Below are 17,871 nucleotides of genomic sequence, written 5' to 3'. Positions count from 1 at the left end.
GGAGAAGTGGAAGTACATTTGGAAACACTGAAGAATGAAATGCAGGGGAATTACCCATAGAATGGGTTACAGGAAGAAGGTGGAAGTATACAGAAGGCAGGAGAAATAAAATAAGAAGTGAGGGATTGACAAAGATGAGAGCTGGGAGACTAAAAGGAGTAGAGCTGGGAATGGTGGCTCTAGTCTTGGGAAGAGGAAATTTGGAGCAAATGCAGCTGAGCTCCTCCACGTGTCGGTAAAAGCTGGGGTGGGACTGAGCATTCTCTTCAGCCATCACACAGGCATCAATATTGCACCAGCCCTGGGGGCTGTTCCCTGTCTCCTCATGAGAACCTGGACTGTAACAAACCTCTTGGCTCCCCAAGGAACTGCCCTTGTTCTTTCATTTGTAGGCTGTTCTCTCTGCTCACTTGTCATTTCAACAAAGTCATGATGTTTTACTTTGGAGCTTGAACTGACCATCTGTAGAGCAGGGGAAGAACACTGCCCCATTACCTCACTGAAACCCCATCTGTCTTCTCAGTGAAGTGTGCCTGCAGCACATAGCTGGTGATTACATGGTGGATGTGTTTCCTCTCCTGTGACCGAGGGCTGGGGTGGCAGCTGATTCTTGTAAGGTCACTGGAGGAGGTGGCCTTTTTGGGGGACTGAGTGTGGAAAGTATTCTTCAGCCTTGATTTAAGCAGAGGTCGTATGTGAGCCATTATTCTGCTCTTTCAGCATCACCTTTGCTATGCATGTACAGATTTTGCTGAAATTGCTTTTCTGGCCTGTTCTTGAACAGTTCAATGAGAATTTTACTCCCCAGCTCTGCACCAGTCAGGTTTAACTGGCTGCAGTAACTGTGCATTGTGCTGAGCAGTGAAAAAGCCAGGTTTCTTCATGTGGGTGACTTCCCTACCACTTCCCTACCACCTTTTGCATTTAAAATATTCAGAATACAGATTTTAAAAAATGTTTATTCTACCTTTTCCCCCATCTCTAGCACAAGGGAGGAGCTAATGCTGCATTTCCAGAATTCCTTCCTGAAGCCTGCCTTGGAAATCATATTGTCTGTGAGCAAAGATGAAAAATGGGAGTGTTAAAATGGAGAAAAGTCACGTGTAACATTATCTCCAATTTAAAATTAAAACAGTGAAAGCATAAAAGCATTGGAAAGCCTTTGCTCACGTGCTGTTACACAAACTAAATTAACTGGTGACAAATAAGCAATCACCTGTGAGGGTGTCAGAGTGTTCCCTTCCAGATGTGCCTAAGTTTATTGAGATTCTCCTTTTTAACCAAGAGCAGAAGTAGTGCTCCCCTGGTACTTTGCATTTGTCAGTGTCTATTCAGAGAGACTTGAAATTAATAGGTGAACCCATTTCCTCTAGCAAAGCAGTTTCCTCTAGCTTTTCTCTCATCCCAGCCTGAAAGTCTGTGAAATGTGACTGATTTTCATAGTTCAGAGCTATCTTGACTTCTTCCTAAAACTCTTAACAGGTCTAATGCTCACACAGCAGTTCTTCTCATTCCTTGTGTGTTGTTTAGTTTCCTCCAGCATTCATTATTGATATTTATAAGAGCATATTGTGCTGCTGATCTAAGCAAATTGGACACAAAGTGAGTTGGCTTATTTTAGGACTTACCTTTGTGTAATCATGTCTGACTGGCCCCTTTTTGAATGTGTGTGCCCCATTTCTTTGTATAACTGAAGCATATTTTGGGTGAGAACAGACTGAGGCGAAAGTCAGCAATTCTGAGCCAAGATCTGTGTGTGCACCTGGGCACAGCCTCAGCCCAAAATGATAATGGCTAAGCTTACAAACTATCAGCTGTTTTTTTAAAAAATTTACTGTTTTAAGAGTGAATGGGCCATATATTTTCTCTCTTTTAATTATAATAGTGTGAACCTCAGGTTCATAGGAGGAGCAGGACATAACTGTGATAGTTTGGTTACTTCAGTAGGGTGATAATCATAGCTTAGTTTTACTCCCTGTGCTCAAGACAATTTTCTAGCTGAATCACATGATAAATACATCATTCTATCTGATAGTACTGCATAGGTATTTGAACCTTACAAGGTGGTTTTGATGAGGGATGGAAATGCATTGTCTGTACTGACCTGAAGGGAGAAGCCACTGTGTGTGTCCCCTCGCAGGGGTCTCGTGGCAGTGCTGTGGTCGGAGGTGACCTGTGCTGCTCTCCTCTGCCTGCCAGCCCTAACCACAGAGCTGTCTCCTGGCTTTCCTCACACTGTGCTGGGAAAGAGGGTGGGACAGTGCCCAAATGTGGCATCTTGATGTTGCCTTAGAAGTGGTGTAAAGGAGAAAAGAGACTGAATCACAAGGGAAGCAGCAGAAGAAGAGATTTTTTATTTGGCCGGATAGCTATTTTTGTGGAGGGTAAATTATTACTTTTGAAGCCATCTGTCTGAATTGCAGTGAGTCTCACCATAACTGATCAAGAGTAATACATAATTAAATAGTAGTGCTCAAATGAGTATCTCTGCCTTGCTTTCATCTAGTTCCCTTGGTTCTGGTGTTTGACAAGTACCTGTCTGCTGCCTTGGAGCTGTGAAGGTGGCTGTTCATACCTACACCGCTGCCCTACTTTCGAGCAATTCATGCAGTGAGAAACCTGATTATTTTTTCAGTCTAGTGGTCCTGCAGCGTGCTGTGGTGGAAGCTGTGCCTGCACTCCCTGCGGTTTGATGCTGTGTGGTGAATCCACAGCGTGTCCCCCTCAGCTGCAGCGGCAGTGCCGATGTGCCCCGGCTGCCGCGGCCCTGCCAGGGCGGGGATGGAGCAGAGGAGGGCTGCGAGGCTCCAGCTGCCGCTGGCTCGCAAGGTAAACACTGGGTGACCTCTAAGGCAGCCAGTCAACTCACGCCTGGCCTTATTAGGCAAGCTGCAGAGCCTGTCTGGGGACGGAGCAGGCTGGGTGAGCCGCGCAGCCCAGAACAGATCCGGCGCAGACCCCGGGAGATGCGGCCCAGAACCGCGGCGCTGGCAGCGAGCTGCTGTGCCTGAGCCTGCCACTGCCGCTGCTCCCTGCCTGCAAGTGGCAACAGCAGTGCCAGAGGTGGCTTTGAAAAGTGAAATCCTTTTGTGCAAATGGTAGTGGCTGTAGTTCTGTTCCTAGCACGTTTTTATAACCTTAGTAAGGCAGTTCATGCTGCCATTCCATATACTGAAAACACCTTGTCGGCCTTTGCTGGGAAGGGTGTCTTCATTCCTGGCACTGCCTGCTTTCAGAGGAGTACTGGACTAAGAGGAGCTATTTATTTATTTTTTTAAATGACTTTGGGACTTGTTTCTCCTCTCTTATTATGCAGTTTTATGCCCTTTATTGGAAAACTGATTTTTACTGGCTAAAACAATTATCTTGCTCCCAGAAGAAAGGGTATATTGGCACCCACTGTCTGTGTACAGACCGGGACTAAGCTAGGCTGCTTCATACCCACCTCATAAAATCTGACTTTCACATGGAAGAAGCCTTTTAAAAAGTATTTACGTTTTTCCTTTAGTGCAATCTCCATAGATTTAGACAAGCAGATGCTGTGCGAACTTTCCCAGGCAGCTCTGGGAAGGCTCTTCAGATCTGACTTGTGATTAACTTCTTGGTACCCCCCTGAGCACCAGGAATGTTGGTGATTTTTGCAGGGGCCTTGGGAGTCAATGAGGGCAATAAAAAGAAAAACGCCATAGCTGCCATGAATTGAAACCTGCTCTCTAGAGAACAGACTCCAGAACTGCAGCATCACTGGGTTAGCTATTTTTCCTCTTTAATTTTTGCTTAGCCATGCTGGTTGCAAATTAAGCCTGGTACATGTGCTTTTTTCATAGTGCAGTGACAGTACTGGCAGTTGAGCTGTCCTACCTTGACCATCAGCTCTTGAATAAAGCATACATTTTTCTTTATTTCTTTTAATAAATATTTAATTTTCTGAGAAAGCATTGCAACATGCCATAAACAGGATGGGAGCTGGGGTCATGTATTTCTTGTCTGCAAGGATAGGATGCTGTCTGCCTGAGGCTTGAAAAATTATATTTCAGGGTAAGTATGCAGGGATAGGTTGTGGCCTGTGAAATGTCACATCACAGTGGTAAACATAATTGGTGTTTTCCTTAGATGACTATCACAAAGAGCCAAAGAACTTTGTTATAACTTAGGGTATGCATGCCTCTCTCTGCTCCCTTATAGGGCTTTTACACACGTGCAGAGGTGTTCAAGTACAGCCAGGAGAAAACTCAGTAGTGTGGCAGGGCTTTTTGTGGCACCTAACTGCATGGGGCCACTTGCTGCTCCAGGCAAGGAGACAACCTCTTACTGGTTGCAGACACTGGAAGTGTCAGAAGATGGGGAAACCTGTCCTAGAAACCTTGGCTGCTTGTTTTTGAGGGACACAAGTTTAACAGTTTCCCAGCAGCAGTTTAAGCCTGGGGCCGTCTTAGCAGCAAAGCTCTTGTTCACTGCAACAGCAAAGAAGAAGCTGAGGCTTCATGATTCCACTGAAGGATGTCCACGAGCTCTGACTAACCCTGGCCTTCAGAGTCTGAGCTGCAGCTGCTCCACAGACAGCTGTGCTGTGCAATGCTCTGCAGTGCTCTTTTGCTGGGTGAAATGCCATGTCTCCTCAAAGTCCTTGAGCTGTTTAATGATTGAGATTGTCTGTATTGCTGGGAGAGGAGTTCCTGCCTTATCCCCCTTTCCAGCCATTTGTTCAGTGCAGAAATGGTTGTGTTCACACCTGACATCTTCTGCTTTGGGCCCAGAGACAGATAGGTGTGACTGAATTCAGATAATGTGCCCCACTGATATATCTGCTTACCACATGAGAAAAGGGCATCTGGCCTTTGAACTTCCTTGAAGGAGCTCCTCTAGTCTGATCCTACTCCTGAAGAGGAAAACCTTGGACAGCTTTTAATTATGCTACAGTCTTGTCATGCAGTTTTGTGAACAGTGATATGAGAGGTAGGGATGTTCCTTATTCTGAAATGTGCTCCAAAACTGAAAGATAACCAAAATCTCCTTTTAGGGGTAATTAATTGCCAATATTAATGAGTGGAGTGAAATCTGAAATAGTAACCTGGAGATGGGAATTTCTAGTGCAGGTACAAAAATACCTGTTGTTCTTCCTTTTCCCAGAGCACATTACTAAATAGCCAGTACAAAAAGACCATTCATGTTCTTTCAACACATTTTGTACTACAAACCTCAGTCCCCTTTTTATAAAGCTGATCTTTCTGATCAGCTTTTTTCATCTCTTTGCATATGACCTGTTTTGAAGTACACTACACAAGGAATGCAGTGCTGAAGTTAAACTGAAGACTTGTCCAAAGCACAATTACTGGCCAAACATAAATAATTTTGCCAGGATGATTATTTGGAGAGGATTATATTTGCTTTCTGCTGGAGTGATGACACCATGTCAGGAAACTTTATCCTATTTTTAAAGTTAATAAAAATGGCCTCAATTTAAGAAATAAGAAGATACTGCTTCCCCACATACATGGGGTTTGCATGGAGAAGACAAACCTGACTGGCATTGCCAACTCAGAATATGTACTGTGATTGCAAAGTGGGCTGCTGGGACATGACTTGAGCTTTTAAGTGATTGTACTACTGAAATTATCTTCTGGGAGATTTTTGACCTGTCCTTCAGCTTTGGGCTGACTTCTTGAACAACTTGGCAGAGATTGCTGGAGGCTGGGAGGAAGGGGAAATAAGAAAAGGGAGTGCCTTGCCACATTCCTTTGGAAAGTTATGCCTGAATACCAAAAACTGACAGGATGGCATGGAGTGGGCAAGAAGCCTGCAGCCTGGGAGGGGAGGCCAGGTGGACTGATGGAAAAGAGTGGTCTGATTTAGCCCAGTGTTCTGACCTTCATTCCTGCAATCATCCACAGCATCTCAGATCTTGGCACAGCTCATTTTGACTAGCTAATCCAAGGATGCTCACCTTGGCCAGAGGAGCAGTTGAATAAAATTCATGAGCTCCTTTAGATCTCTACCCTTGAAGAGTAGATGAAAACATGACTTCATCATTACATTTATACAAGATCATCATTTATACATCTCAGTTTTCTGTGTGGCTCAGACTCCTGTTTCCATAACTAGCATATTTGCAGAAAGTTTCATGCAGTCACTGTGGGTTTTCTTTCCTCTGCGTTGTTGATTTCTTTAAAATTTTATATTATTTTTAGCTTCTCTTCAAACAGCTGTCATGGGCTTCTTTGATTTTTGCTTTTATGATAACTGCAAGTCACAACAAAGTATCTACCTCTCTTTATCACTTCTAAACACTTCTAAATATAAATTCGTAAGTGATCAAAATTTGAGAGGAAAAAAGGCCTGAGCTGGTGGGACCTGGTTCATAACTCCTCAGTGCTTTGGGGCTGGCAGGCCTGGAAGTTGAGAAGTGTTTTTCAAGTCGTTTAAACTCCAGCTTTGATTAGAGCTATTAGTTTTGCCAGACAAAAGGAAGATATTTTCCTTCTCTTCCTGTGGGAAGCTTCAGAACAATATTTAACTGCCAGCTGGTCTTTCATGAGCAGTCTCAGATTTGAAATGTATACATGCTTAACCTCGAGCTCTAAGCCCAGATGACTGCAAACTTAGCTTCCCGCTGGGCTGCCCCCCTTCCTGAAGGCTGGAGTGTTGTTCTCTCTGTGTTTGCTTATGTTGGAAGCTGCTAATGCTGAAGAATTAATGATGGCAGAGGGGGACAAGAACATTACTACCGATTTGTAGCACAGCCTTGATAACACAGTTTGGCTGAGCACACTTGTGGGTCCTGGAGACTGGGTCATTTTTGAAGGACAAACTGCTCTTCCCCCTTTCTTCATTGAGTATTTGGAGATTAACTTCTTTTCTTCTGGGAAAGATTTGCTCTTAAACCTGCTGTTTTCAAACAAGCGGCAAAACGCTAAATCCAAGACTTCTTTTCTTGATACCCTTGGTTGACTCTACTCACTTACTGGTTTTGCACCCTGTTTTTCTCCACTTCCAGAGCTGGTTAAGGGCCAGCACAGAGACTCCTCTTGTGACAGGTGATCCCTTTTTGGTGGGAAAGAGGGACAGAAGTGGTCACTTACCTACAGTTCAGTATTCAAAATGATCTGTGTGAAGTGCATAGCATTGTTGTAATACCCAAAGGCTCCAACATCTCAAGAGTTTTAATATTGGAAGCAGTGTTGACACATACCCCTCATCTTCAATCAACACTGAATGAACTCTTGGACTGCAGATTCTGCACAGCAGCACAGTTTCAGTATCAACAGCAGTGCCAGGAAAGTTAAATCATAGGTCCTGTGCATGGAGCAATGGCTGATGATCACCTTCCAACCAAATGTGAAGAGATCTTGAAGCCAAACTCTAGGTACTTTTGTGAAGAGCTTGATAGAGATTCTTTTTTTCACTGAATATTTTACTTTCCCCTATAATACCTCTCTTTGGACCCATGAATTCCCTGGATTCTTGACCTGCCAGCTGTATACAGTAGGAAAAGGAGTGCTATTTGCACCAAAGCCTATCACAGATATTTCTTCCCAGGTGGGAGCCAGACCACTTGGAGAGACTGGCTTCTTACTGTGTGCTGCAGGCAGATCTGAACAGCACAAGCAAGAGCCTGTTTAAAAAATTACACAATTGTGAAAGGCATTCCAGAGTTTTCCTGTCTTTCTGCAGCTCTCTGTGCTTTCCCTTCTGCACCTCATTCACCAGGACAAAATGTTGAGGATGATGTATAGCAGAGCAATGGGGAAGCCTGACCCTGCCCTCCACAAAAACAACTGTACCCCTCCTTTTGTTGTAGGGGACATTGCCAAACAGGAGGGTGACATTTGAGCTGAGCTCACCTCCTTTGTTAGCCAGAAGAGTTGATCCCTTTTACTAATCATAAGATCTTGTGCCTTTTTCTTTGTTCTGGCACCTCCTGAAAAGCATGCCCAGCAAAAATGAAGGGGAATATTTATCACCACTGTAGCTGTGAGGCTGGGTCACTAGGGGAGCAGGAGCTAGCAGAGGTGCTGCAGCAGGAGGAACGATGGCTTGGGCTGTCTTTATTGGCAGCCTTGAGCTATTGCATCAGCTCAGCTGTCAAGTTTAACTTCTCCTTCAACCTTGCTAAAGATTGCAGACACAATATTTATCAAACAAGTGGTGTTTACCTGAGCTTTATCAGAAATTTCCCTTACTGTGGACCAGGTGAGTTACAGGTGGTTAAAAATGCTCCATGTAATAATTCCTCTATTCACAAGATCAGGTAAACAGTCTTCAGACAGGCAAGGTTGAGAAATAAGGTTATTTTTTGGGGGCAGGGTGTGTCTTGTTGCTATACCAACGCATATCCTGGTCCAGAATTTCCCCATGAACTATTATTAGCAGCTCCTTAGTAAGTTCTGCCTCATCTTATTTTTGTGTTTTAAGCACACCTGCACCTATGCCTAGGCCATAAAGCACCAGATTTTCATGTTAATTGCAGGTTTGGACTAGTGCCAACAGATTACATTTTTTGTATATATTAGACTCAAGTACATGGAGGACTTCACAGCTGGTCAGGAGTGCACAGCAGTGTTGGTTTGTATTCTGTTGGTAGTGCTGGGAGTGGTTAGAATTAAACATGAGAGGTGGCAAGGTTACAGGCAAAGAAAAGAAACATGGTATGTACCATCAAATATTTCTGAACAGAGAAGGTTACTTGATGAGTCAGAGGCTTCAAGGCCATATTCCTTGTGTTGGGTGACTGTTGTTCCAGGGAGCTCTGGACTGTTGAAAGATCAGCTAAGAAAAGGTGCTTTGGTTAGATTGACTCCAACATGATTTATGTTTTTAAAAATAAATATATTAAAACAAATATCAGGTGCATTAGACAAGATGGAATGCATGTTCTTCTATCCATTGCAGTAACTTGTTAGCATGAAGAACAGTGTTTTGATGACCTAGATAGGCTAAATACAACTTCATGATGAGCCAACAGCCATTAATAGGTTTTTGATAGAGTATGTTTTTCTCTTGTGGTTTTGCAGTCTTTCACAGCATCATTGTTCATATCTTGTCTGTACATTTCCCAGCATAGATCAGGGTTCTGTTGTACCAGGCATCAAAAAAACAGGTAAGAATAGTCAAGAACTTCAATAGTCAAAAACTTGTGTTTCTAGTCTGCCTTTTCATGGTCCTGACAACCCCAATCCTGTGGAGAGTTTTCTACACATAGAATCATAGAATGGTTTGGAATGGAAGGGACCTTAAAGATCATCTCATTCCAACCCCCCTGCCAGGGACACTTTTCACCAGACCAGGTTGCTCAAAGCCCCATCCAGCATGGCCTTCAGCACTTCCAGGGATGGGGCAATTCACAGCTTCTCTGGACAACCTGTTCCAGGGGCCTCACCGCCCCCACAGTAAAGAATTTCTTCCTAATATCCAAACTTACCCCTCTTCAGCCTAAAGCCGTTACACCTTGTCCTATCTACAGGTCCTTGTAAAGTCCCTTTCCTGCTCTCTTGTGGCCACCTTTAAGTACTGGAAGGTGCGCTAAGGTCTCCCTGGAACCTCTTCCATGCTGGACCACCCCAGCTCTCTTAGCCTGATACTGATAGTAGCTAAAATATTTTGGAAGGGAAGAATCTGTTGGAGGGAAGCTGATAGACATCTCTATCTGTTTGGATGGGGTTAAGTGCATGGACCTGTTTCCATCACACATTTAATGCTTCTTTGTGTCTGTGTTAGACCATCAGGTAGTTCAGTGTGAGCGACTAAGCTAGGGTTATTGCACCATTGCAAACAAATATTTCCAGATTCTCAAAATTAGCTAAAAGGGTTCCAGCTCTTCAATCCAAAATCCATCAAATCTGTTTAATAAAAAAAAAGGTAGCTAGACAGTACTTTAGTGCAATTTTTCACCTTCTGTCTCGAATTAAAATATTTGGAGCTGTGGTGTCTGTTCTTAAATCCCTACCCCCACCAGTAATTTTGCTCATATGTTATCCATAAATCTTGACTATTTTAAATGTTCCAACTAATAGTTAGGCAAAACATTTAAGCATAATGCTATGATTATCAGAGTCCATTTTTTGGCAGCCTGGGTGCTGTTTCTCTTAAATAAGCACTGCAGTTTATCCTGATTAGAGATATGAAGGAATTATTCCTCTTCTCGACATTTTTTCTGTTGTTGTTGGGGGTTTTTTTGTTTGGTTGGTTTCTTAATATGAGGATTCAGGGGTTCTGCATTCATTTTGCAGGAATATAATGTGCAATTTGGCTGGATCTTTGAAGTGGTAATATTATAAATCTCCCAATCACCACTGCCCAATCTGTTTTAGCATTCATGTGCCTAATTTCTGTTCGTAATCTGATTACTGGCTTGAGCTGCTCCGGCTTGCAGCCTATTGCTATGCATTTACTGTACTCCCTGGGACGCAGAGCCTGACAGCTCCAGTCCTGTGCTATGAAAAATCTCTACACGATATTGCTAAGACAGGCCTAAGGGCTGTGCCTGCTTCAGAATTAGCTGCTATTGTAGTTTCTCTTTGCCGAATCCTTTGTTTGTGCAACCATGTTCAGAAATCCTTGGATCTCCACCTATTTGGGAAATGTTAAATACTCTGAGGAGCAAGGTAAGACTTCCAAGCAGATAAGAGAAAATGCAGTTTGTGTGTGTTTAATCTCTCATATGTATGTCTGCATGTGTAAATGTTGTTTGACTGGCTCTCCTGCAGCTGCATTAGGTACTTTAGCAATCAGTATGCAGTTAGTCACCCAGGCTATTTTGTTATTTCCTAAAGGACACTTTTGAAAGATCCGATTAGATGGATCTTTTAATTAGCTTAGCATGCCACCGACTTAGGGCCTTTAAATATACTGAGTAATGCTGGAAGGTTATAGCTACTTTTTCTTTTTAGCTTGTTCATTTTAAATTTCCTACATATTAAATTATAGATAGTGGTTTTATCGGGTAGTTTGTGCCTAAGAGAGAGGGAACTCGACTGAACAAATGGTTAAACTTGTGAGCAAGTCTGATTTACACTTCAGTAAAGATACTCTTATTTTTGAATAAAAATATTTTAAATTGCTATAATATGATTATGAACATGTTTAGAATTCTTCAGTAAAAAGCAGAACAAAATGCTTTTGTAAATGTTTTTTTTCTGTCTATAGAGTACCGTGAGGGTGGTTTTTTTTATCTTTAAATTAACCATTGAATAAGACTCTGCTAAACTGATGTTTCTTTTGTGGGCATATTTATTGTCTTTTGATTCAGAGTTGTTTACTTTTCCTCCTGTGTTTGTATTTAAGACTTCCATATTGTGGTAAGTAAGTTTTATTGGACTTTAATCCCCCCCACATGGTGTTTAATTTGAACAGGAGGAAATACATAAAATATCAAAACTCTGTAATGGAATTTTATTGTCTGCTAAGTTTTTCTGTGTTTGGGATGTGGGGGAAGATTGGGACTCACCCCTGTGAAGCACAGCAGAGTTTTAAGATGATTTTGAGGCATTAAAGATGTGGTGTGTATGAATGTTGCTGAATGTGTTTAAGGGGTGCAAGAGCCAAACTGGCTGATGTGCCCCTCCTAGCAGCCCTTCTCCCTCTCTGCTCCCAGGGAAGCAATGCAGGCTCCTTTCTTCCCTTCTCATATTCCCTCCCCAGTTTTGGCTGGGCTAGGCAGAATTTCTCTGTGGTCTGCTTGTGGTTTTCATGGTGGACAGCTGTTCCAGTGCCAATAATTCTAGGATGGTTTGCATCCTGTTAGAACAGCCATAAATTTAAGATATGCCTGGTTCTGATTAGCTAAGCTGATACTGAGCTGGGCTTTGGAAGTTAGTGCACAGTCCTCTCAAAGTAATGTAAATCTCGCCTTTTTAGAGGATCCATATGGCTAAGAGTATTCTTTTTAATTCTGTAGTGTAAAATATAATGATTTATATACCATTCACACTGTTTTTCTTATAATATTCTGTTTTGATCTAACAAGATGTTTTTGTGTAATCTATGTGCTTTATTCTCCACTTAATGGAAAGAGAAAATTAATGTTAACAAAAACAGGAAAAGTTGCCTATTAAAGTTGAAGACTGTTATTATCAAAGCTGCTTGAAATCTGCACTGACCTGGAGCAGATGCCTAGAAAATGCCTTTTTGCACATTTTTAACTTCTGTATCAAGTTGTTAAAATCATCTTTTCTTCTGTTACTTTTTTAAAGTTTTTTCAATTTTTATACCTGTAGAGATGGCAGAAGGAAATGGAAGAGGATAAGAAGTTTTGAAATGCTCAGACAAAATGTACCTTCTCTAAATTAAGACCCATATTGTCAGCTATAATAAGTTTCATTAAACCCTTTCTGCAAAAATAAGAGACATTCTACCCAGACTTAAAATACTGTGCATAAGCAAAAAAATTTGGTTTTGCAGTTAGGTCTTCCTTGAAATAGTTAAATCTCAGCTCTGAGGTAGAGTAATAGGAGTGTAGCTGCAACTGAATTGTTCTAAAGTCTGGACTGTGTTCTAAAGTCTGGGTCTGTTTTTGAAAAATTAAATGATTGCTGTGTCAGTGACCAACTGTTTATTAATGTAGGGTCTTGAGTAGTAGATTTAATACAGATGGGGATGGAAGGCAATTTTTCATTGGGAGTAAGTTGTCAGTAGCTCCATGTGGTTTTGCACAGCAGTCCCAGACCAGGACCTGCTCCCTGGCTGGCAGAGCTCTGGGGTGTCTTGGTTGCATCCTCACTGAATGGAGGGAGAGGGTGCTTGGAGCACTGTTCCCTCTTGCCACTGGTCATCATTTAGACCCTCTGGTGATGCACTTGATTGCAGAAATTAAAAAGTTTAATCTAGGAGAGGGTGGGGAGATTGTCCATTGCTTGTTATGGTTCACACAGTTTTGGGAACCCAGAGGCTTTGTATTACATGCCTCTTTAACATAAGACTGCAATTTTGCTCTCAGTGTAAACGTGAGTTCTTCTGTGAAATGCATGTTGTAAGGCTGTTCAGGAAAAAAAAAAAGGGAGCTTCCAAACAGTAGACAATCTTCAGAAACATTTCTGTCATGGATGGTGTAATACTGTTGCAACAGATCCTCAGCTGGATGTCTCTTGGCTTCTTCAGTGAATATGCAGTTTTTATGGTATTGCCAGGCTGCAGCCAAAAAGGCTCTTGCTGCTTGCAGCATTTCTGGTGTGCAGAGTGCTTCATAAACATGTCCATTGTCCACGTTATAAGCTGGTAAACAGTGAGTTTAAATGATCACCTCAGGCTGTATTGCTACACCACAAATATTAGGAATAGAACATGGCAGCTCCATGAAGTGTTGATGCTTTTGATGTGTCTACTGTCTGTACTCATTTTTGCAAAGCTTTGGTTTTTCACCATCTTGGACATGCCAGCTGGTGCTCCTTTGCTTGGAGAGAAGGCCTCTGCACAGTCTTTTGCAGGGGAAAAAGGTTATGCTTGGAAACCCAGCGTACCAAAAGTTCCCCATTTATTGCAGAATCTTCAAATTGATGTGATTTTTTTTTTCCTATTTCACAGATTTTGCCAAAGGAAACTCAATCAGATTTAAGCCTTCACGACTACTCCTAAGGAAGAGAGCATTAAGGTAAGGTTGAGTTTTTCTAGCCCAGTGAAGATGGCTGGTTGCAGTAACTTTCATTGCTTGCATCTACATTTATCCTTTGTCAGGAAAAGTGATTATTGGCCCTCTCACAGGACCAAGCTTTTGTACAGAGCAGATGCTTTGATCAAGCATTGAAAACACCAACTGCCTCTAAAGTAATGTTAAATTTTCTAGCTGACATTGCTAAAGGGAAAGTCCCACTGTGCACTGAGCTTCCTGCCATTGCAATGCCCATTTTAATGCCCGTTTTTCCTTGCATGGCATGGACAGAGTACAGACATCCAGTGTGAACCAGCCTGGAACACTCACCTGCCTGTAAATCAGGTGGCTGAAGTGGGTGGATTAATTATACATCCTGCAGGGAGCAGTCTGGGGGAGAGAGAAGAAGTCCACTCACAGATGAGCGGACTGGTGGTGTTGCTTCCATGCAGGGCTGTGGCTGTGGTCTGTGTTCTGAGGGCACCTGCACAAGGCTGAGTAAGGGGATACAATTAACAGTTAAGCAAGAAGGCAGGTCACATTCCCTCTCTCTTCCCATCCAAGCTGCCTTAGGTGTCCACATTTGTGGTTTCTGGACTCATCCACAATGGCACAGAGAGGAGGTCAGGAGTTGGGAATGGACCCTTGTCCCAGGAACCAGCTGTTTGATTGGCTCAGCTGCACAGGAACCCACCTGCCACAGGTGCACAGGCACATCTTTGTGAGCTTCTTTTCAGTCAGTGCACACACCTGGAGCACATCTGGTTCCCTGCCATGTTGTTTCTAAGGTCCTGCGGAGGGATGGAGGGAATGGTGTACAAGACACACTGTGCTATGAAAGCAGGAGAGAAGGACATGACTGTAAAAAGGACCTTTTACATCAGAGGCCAGGGAAGGAAGTTCTCCTGGAAGTAGAGAAAGAGAAGAAAAGTGAGCAGCAGCACCTGGCTGGCAGGTGTACAAGTGGGTTTTGTACTTCAATCATAAAATCTCAATATATGCCATAGCTTTAATTGGGATGGCAGGTCAGTGTTGCCAGTGGCATTTGGATCAAAGTTCTAGTTGCTTTTGAGGATGTAACTAGGTTAGTGGGACAGCTATTTAGAAACCATATGCTGCTGCTGCAGCAGCAGATGAGGGTTTCAGCCTGGAATCCCTGATGTACAGCATGCAGCTCACACTTACTTTGGAAGGTGCCAGAACAGTACAACTACTGAGACTGGCAAGTACTCTACTAATCCTGCATTACACATTGGTTTTAAAGAAAAACTATTGAGATTGTGAAATATTGTTGCCTGTGTTTTAACAGGAATCATCTGAATTCCTGAACAATGGAGAGTATAATGAGTTTGTTGGGGACCTGAGGCCAAGCCACACACAAATCCTGTGTGAAACAAACTGGTGGAACCTCATGTTGATTGCATTTCCTGAATGCAATCATGAGCAAAAGCTGTATTTCAAGCAAGGAAAGGACAATAAGTTCCTCTTTCAATATCCAGATTTATCAGGGACTTCAAGATAGAATTCTTTCAAATGTCTGGTTAATTCCATTTTATTTAGAGAAACCCATGTATTCCCTAATTATTTTAATAATAAATGTGCATAGCCTAGCTATTAAGTGCAAAAATTCATAGTGCTGCTGCTTAGAATCTGCACCTAAATTTACATCATGACTAGATGTACTTGTGGTATTTCTATAAGAGGGTTTTGGATGAGTTTGAAGGTACAATAGATTTGGCAATCCAAGTCTGACTATATGACTCTGCTTAAGCTGAATTGATGCTGTGACTGCTCCTCCAGCAGAGAAAATAATAAAGCAGGGAGAGGTCTGGAAAGATCTCTTTGAGTAAAAAGGGAAATCTTTTTAAGGAATTACTTATGAGTTTGTTTTTTAAAACACTTATAAATGGTGATGAGTAGCCTCCTCTAATTTTTTTTTTCTATTTGGAATTGCCTTAACATCATTCCAACTCAATTTAGATTCCTAATGAATGTTCTTATTGAACACTGTGACATGTCCTAAATATGCCTACTTTCATTTTTAGAACTAATTTGATGTATGTGTCTATAAATACTCAATTGTTTGGCTTGACTCTGTCATCTTCAGAGTAGTACTGTCTCTGAATCCTCTGTGCATGGGAAAGCAATGTAATTATGCATTGGATTAAAACATTTGGGTTTTCTCATGTGCAAACATTTAAAACAAGCAGTTCCACCTGCAGCTTAGCAAGAGAGAGCAAAAAAAAGAAAGTGTCTGAAGAGATAAAACTCCTAAATTGTGGACAAAATAGTGTATGATTTTGTTAAAAATGTTGATAATTGTTAATCTTTAAAAAATAGACAGTAATGGTTAACAGTCTGTCCAGAGGGAAGTGGAAAATGAGGGAATAAGGGAAACTGTGGGATTTTCACAAAGCAGATAACCTGTGATGCTGTCTAGTGCAGCGAGGGTTAAGCTTAGGAAGTTTGTGGTTATTTAAGGAATTTTAATGAAATCTGCCAGTGAGCAAAGGCTGCAAGCCACCCTCTGTATAAAGGAGGAGGGAGCTCCCATACAGGAAGAACTGGATGACCTTGAGGAGTAATAGAAAAAGGATGTAATGTAATAATACTAAGTGCACAGTTGTGCATTGGGGGCTGATAAATTTTTCTGTCACTTGCAACTGATGAAAGCAAAGCCTTTGAATATTAGTTTCTCATGCAGGATTGAGGAACCATACAGTGTATATGTAAAAAAGCAAATGTGTTGTAGATCCCAGCATTCAGCTAGGTATATAATAATGCTTTCACTATTAAAAAAAACATATTTTCATAAGATACTGCTGAGACCCAAGTCTGGAATCAAGACTATCCAATTCTGGTCACCATATACAAAAAAAATTACTTAAGGCTGGAATAAGTAGAGGACATTGTAACAGATAATCAATGAGACTGAGAGCCTGTCCTGAGAAATCTGAGTACATGGAGATAATCTCTTTTAAGAAAAATAAGCAAAGTACCTGACAACACTGGCACAAGAACAAATGGATGGAAACCCAGTGACAGACATTTAAACAGGGTTTAAAAGAGCTCTGCCTTCAAAGTTGCTAGAGCTCCCTGGAGGGGAGGGGCAGGGGGAATGTAAGTAGTTTACAAACAATCCAATAATATGGTTGTTTATGGAACAATCAGGCTAGTGCCAATCCTGATTCCCTGATTTTACCCTTGAAAATTCACGTGGGAATTAGGCATAGTGGTGGGTGTTCACACACAGTTCATTTAAACAAGGATTTTGCTGTTCAGTGAATGCTTTTCTGTACAAAGCCCCTTGTTTAGGGAAGCTTAAGGTGCTGCATTGTCATAGGCATTATGAAAGCAAGTGGAGATACTGCTAAATAAAGCCCAGGTATTCAAGTCTGAATGACTTTGAAGCTCATTCAAATGAGCTGGATCCTTCAGCACTTTTGTCTAAGTAATTAAGTTTATTTGGCTGAATAAATTTGAGGTTGGTTTATAGCCTTAGGCCAATATTATTTGCATTTTTCAAACTCATCCTCAGCTAAAGTCTGCTTTCAAATGGGAACTGGCTATCTCTCCAACCAGTGTTCTCCAGGAGTGTGTCTGTAAGAAAAGCATATATTGTGAGACTAGTAAGAATTACAAGTGTTGGCAGTGTGGGGTCAGGCATAGAAAAACATCCAGTTAACTGTCTGAGTCTCTGCCCAGTCTCAGATGACACATGGATCCATCTGCTTGTGGCTGCTATTTTTTCATTGTGTTTTGATTTTTGTTTAGTTCAATTACCATGTGTTTGCTGTGTAAGGACACACAGTTCTCTCTAATGGACAGCTTATTGCAGCTCTCCATCTTCTATTTGCTATTTTCTGTAGTGGCTAACATTGCTTTTCTTGGCAGTACCTGGAATAATTTCTCTAAGTGCAGTTGTTGGAGACAATTTGCAGCAGGTGGCATGGTGCCTGGTTGTGACACAGCCCAGTTTCTTCATTGTCATTTCAAGGGTTTTATTCTCCCCTCAATATCTTAAAAAGAGATGTTATTTATAAACAATATATTTATAAACAGGAATAATTATGAAACATATTAGTCAATATATGTTAAAACTCTTTTCAATTAAAATTATTCTTTGGAAATAGTGAGTACAGAATTCATACCCTTGAAAAAAAAAAGCAGCCATTTAAAATCTGTCCTCAGGAAGGATTTTGCAACAGTAAGATTGTGCAGCTTTTCTTATCAGAATGACATTAAATCATACAGCACACCACTGCTGCGACAAAATGAAGAACCTGGGATCA

General features: G+C 41.8%; 1 long non-coding RNA gene across 1 annotated transcript in view; it reads left to right on the top strand.

Moving 5' to 3' along the window:
* The window catches only part of LOC136557739 (uncharacterized), a 69,455-nt gene extending 55,898 nt beyond the window's left edge, over positions 1 to 13,557 (top strand). The window contains exon 3 of the long non-coding RNA XR_010783789.1: positions 13,516 to 13,557. This is a non-coding gene — a long non-coding RNA (uncharacterized lncRNA). The remainder of the gene's footprint in view (positions 1 to 13,515) is intronic.
* The last annotated feature ends 4,314 nt before the right edge of the window (positions 13,558 to 17,871 follow it).

The sequence above is a fragment of the Molothrus aeneus genome, chromosome 1, assembly GCF_037042795.1.
Source record: "Molothrus aeneus isolate 106 chromosome 1, BPBGC_Maene_1.0, whole genome shotgun sequence".
NCBI lineage: Eukaryota > Metazoa > Chordata > Aves > Passeriformes > Icteridae > Molothrus > Molothrus aeneus.
Note: the sequence above shows the minus strand (reverse complement) of the source record. Positions and strands in the feature narration are given on the sequence as shown.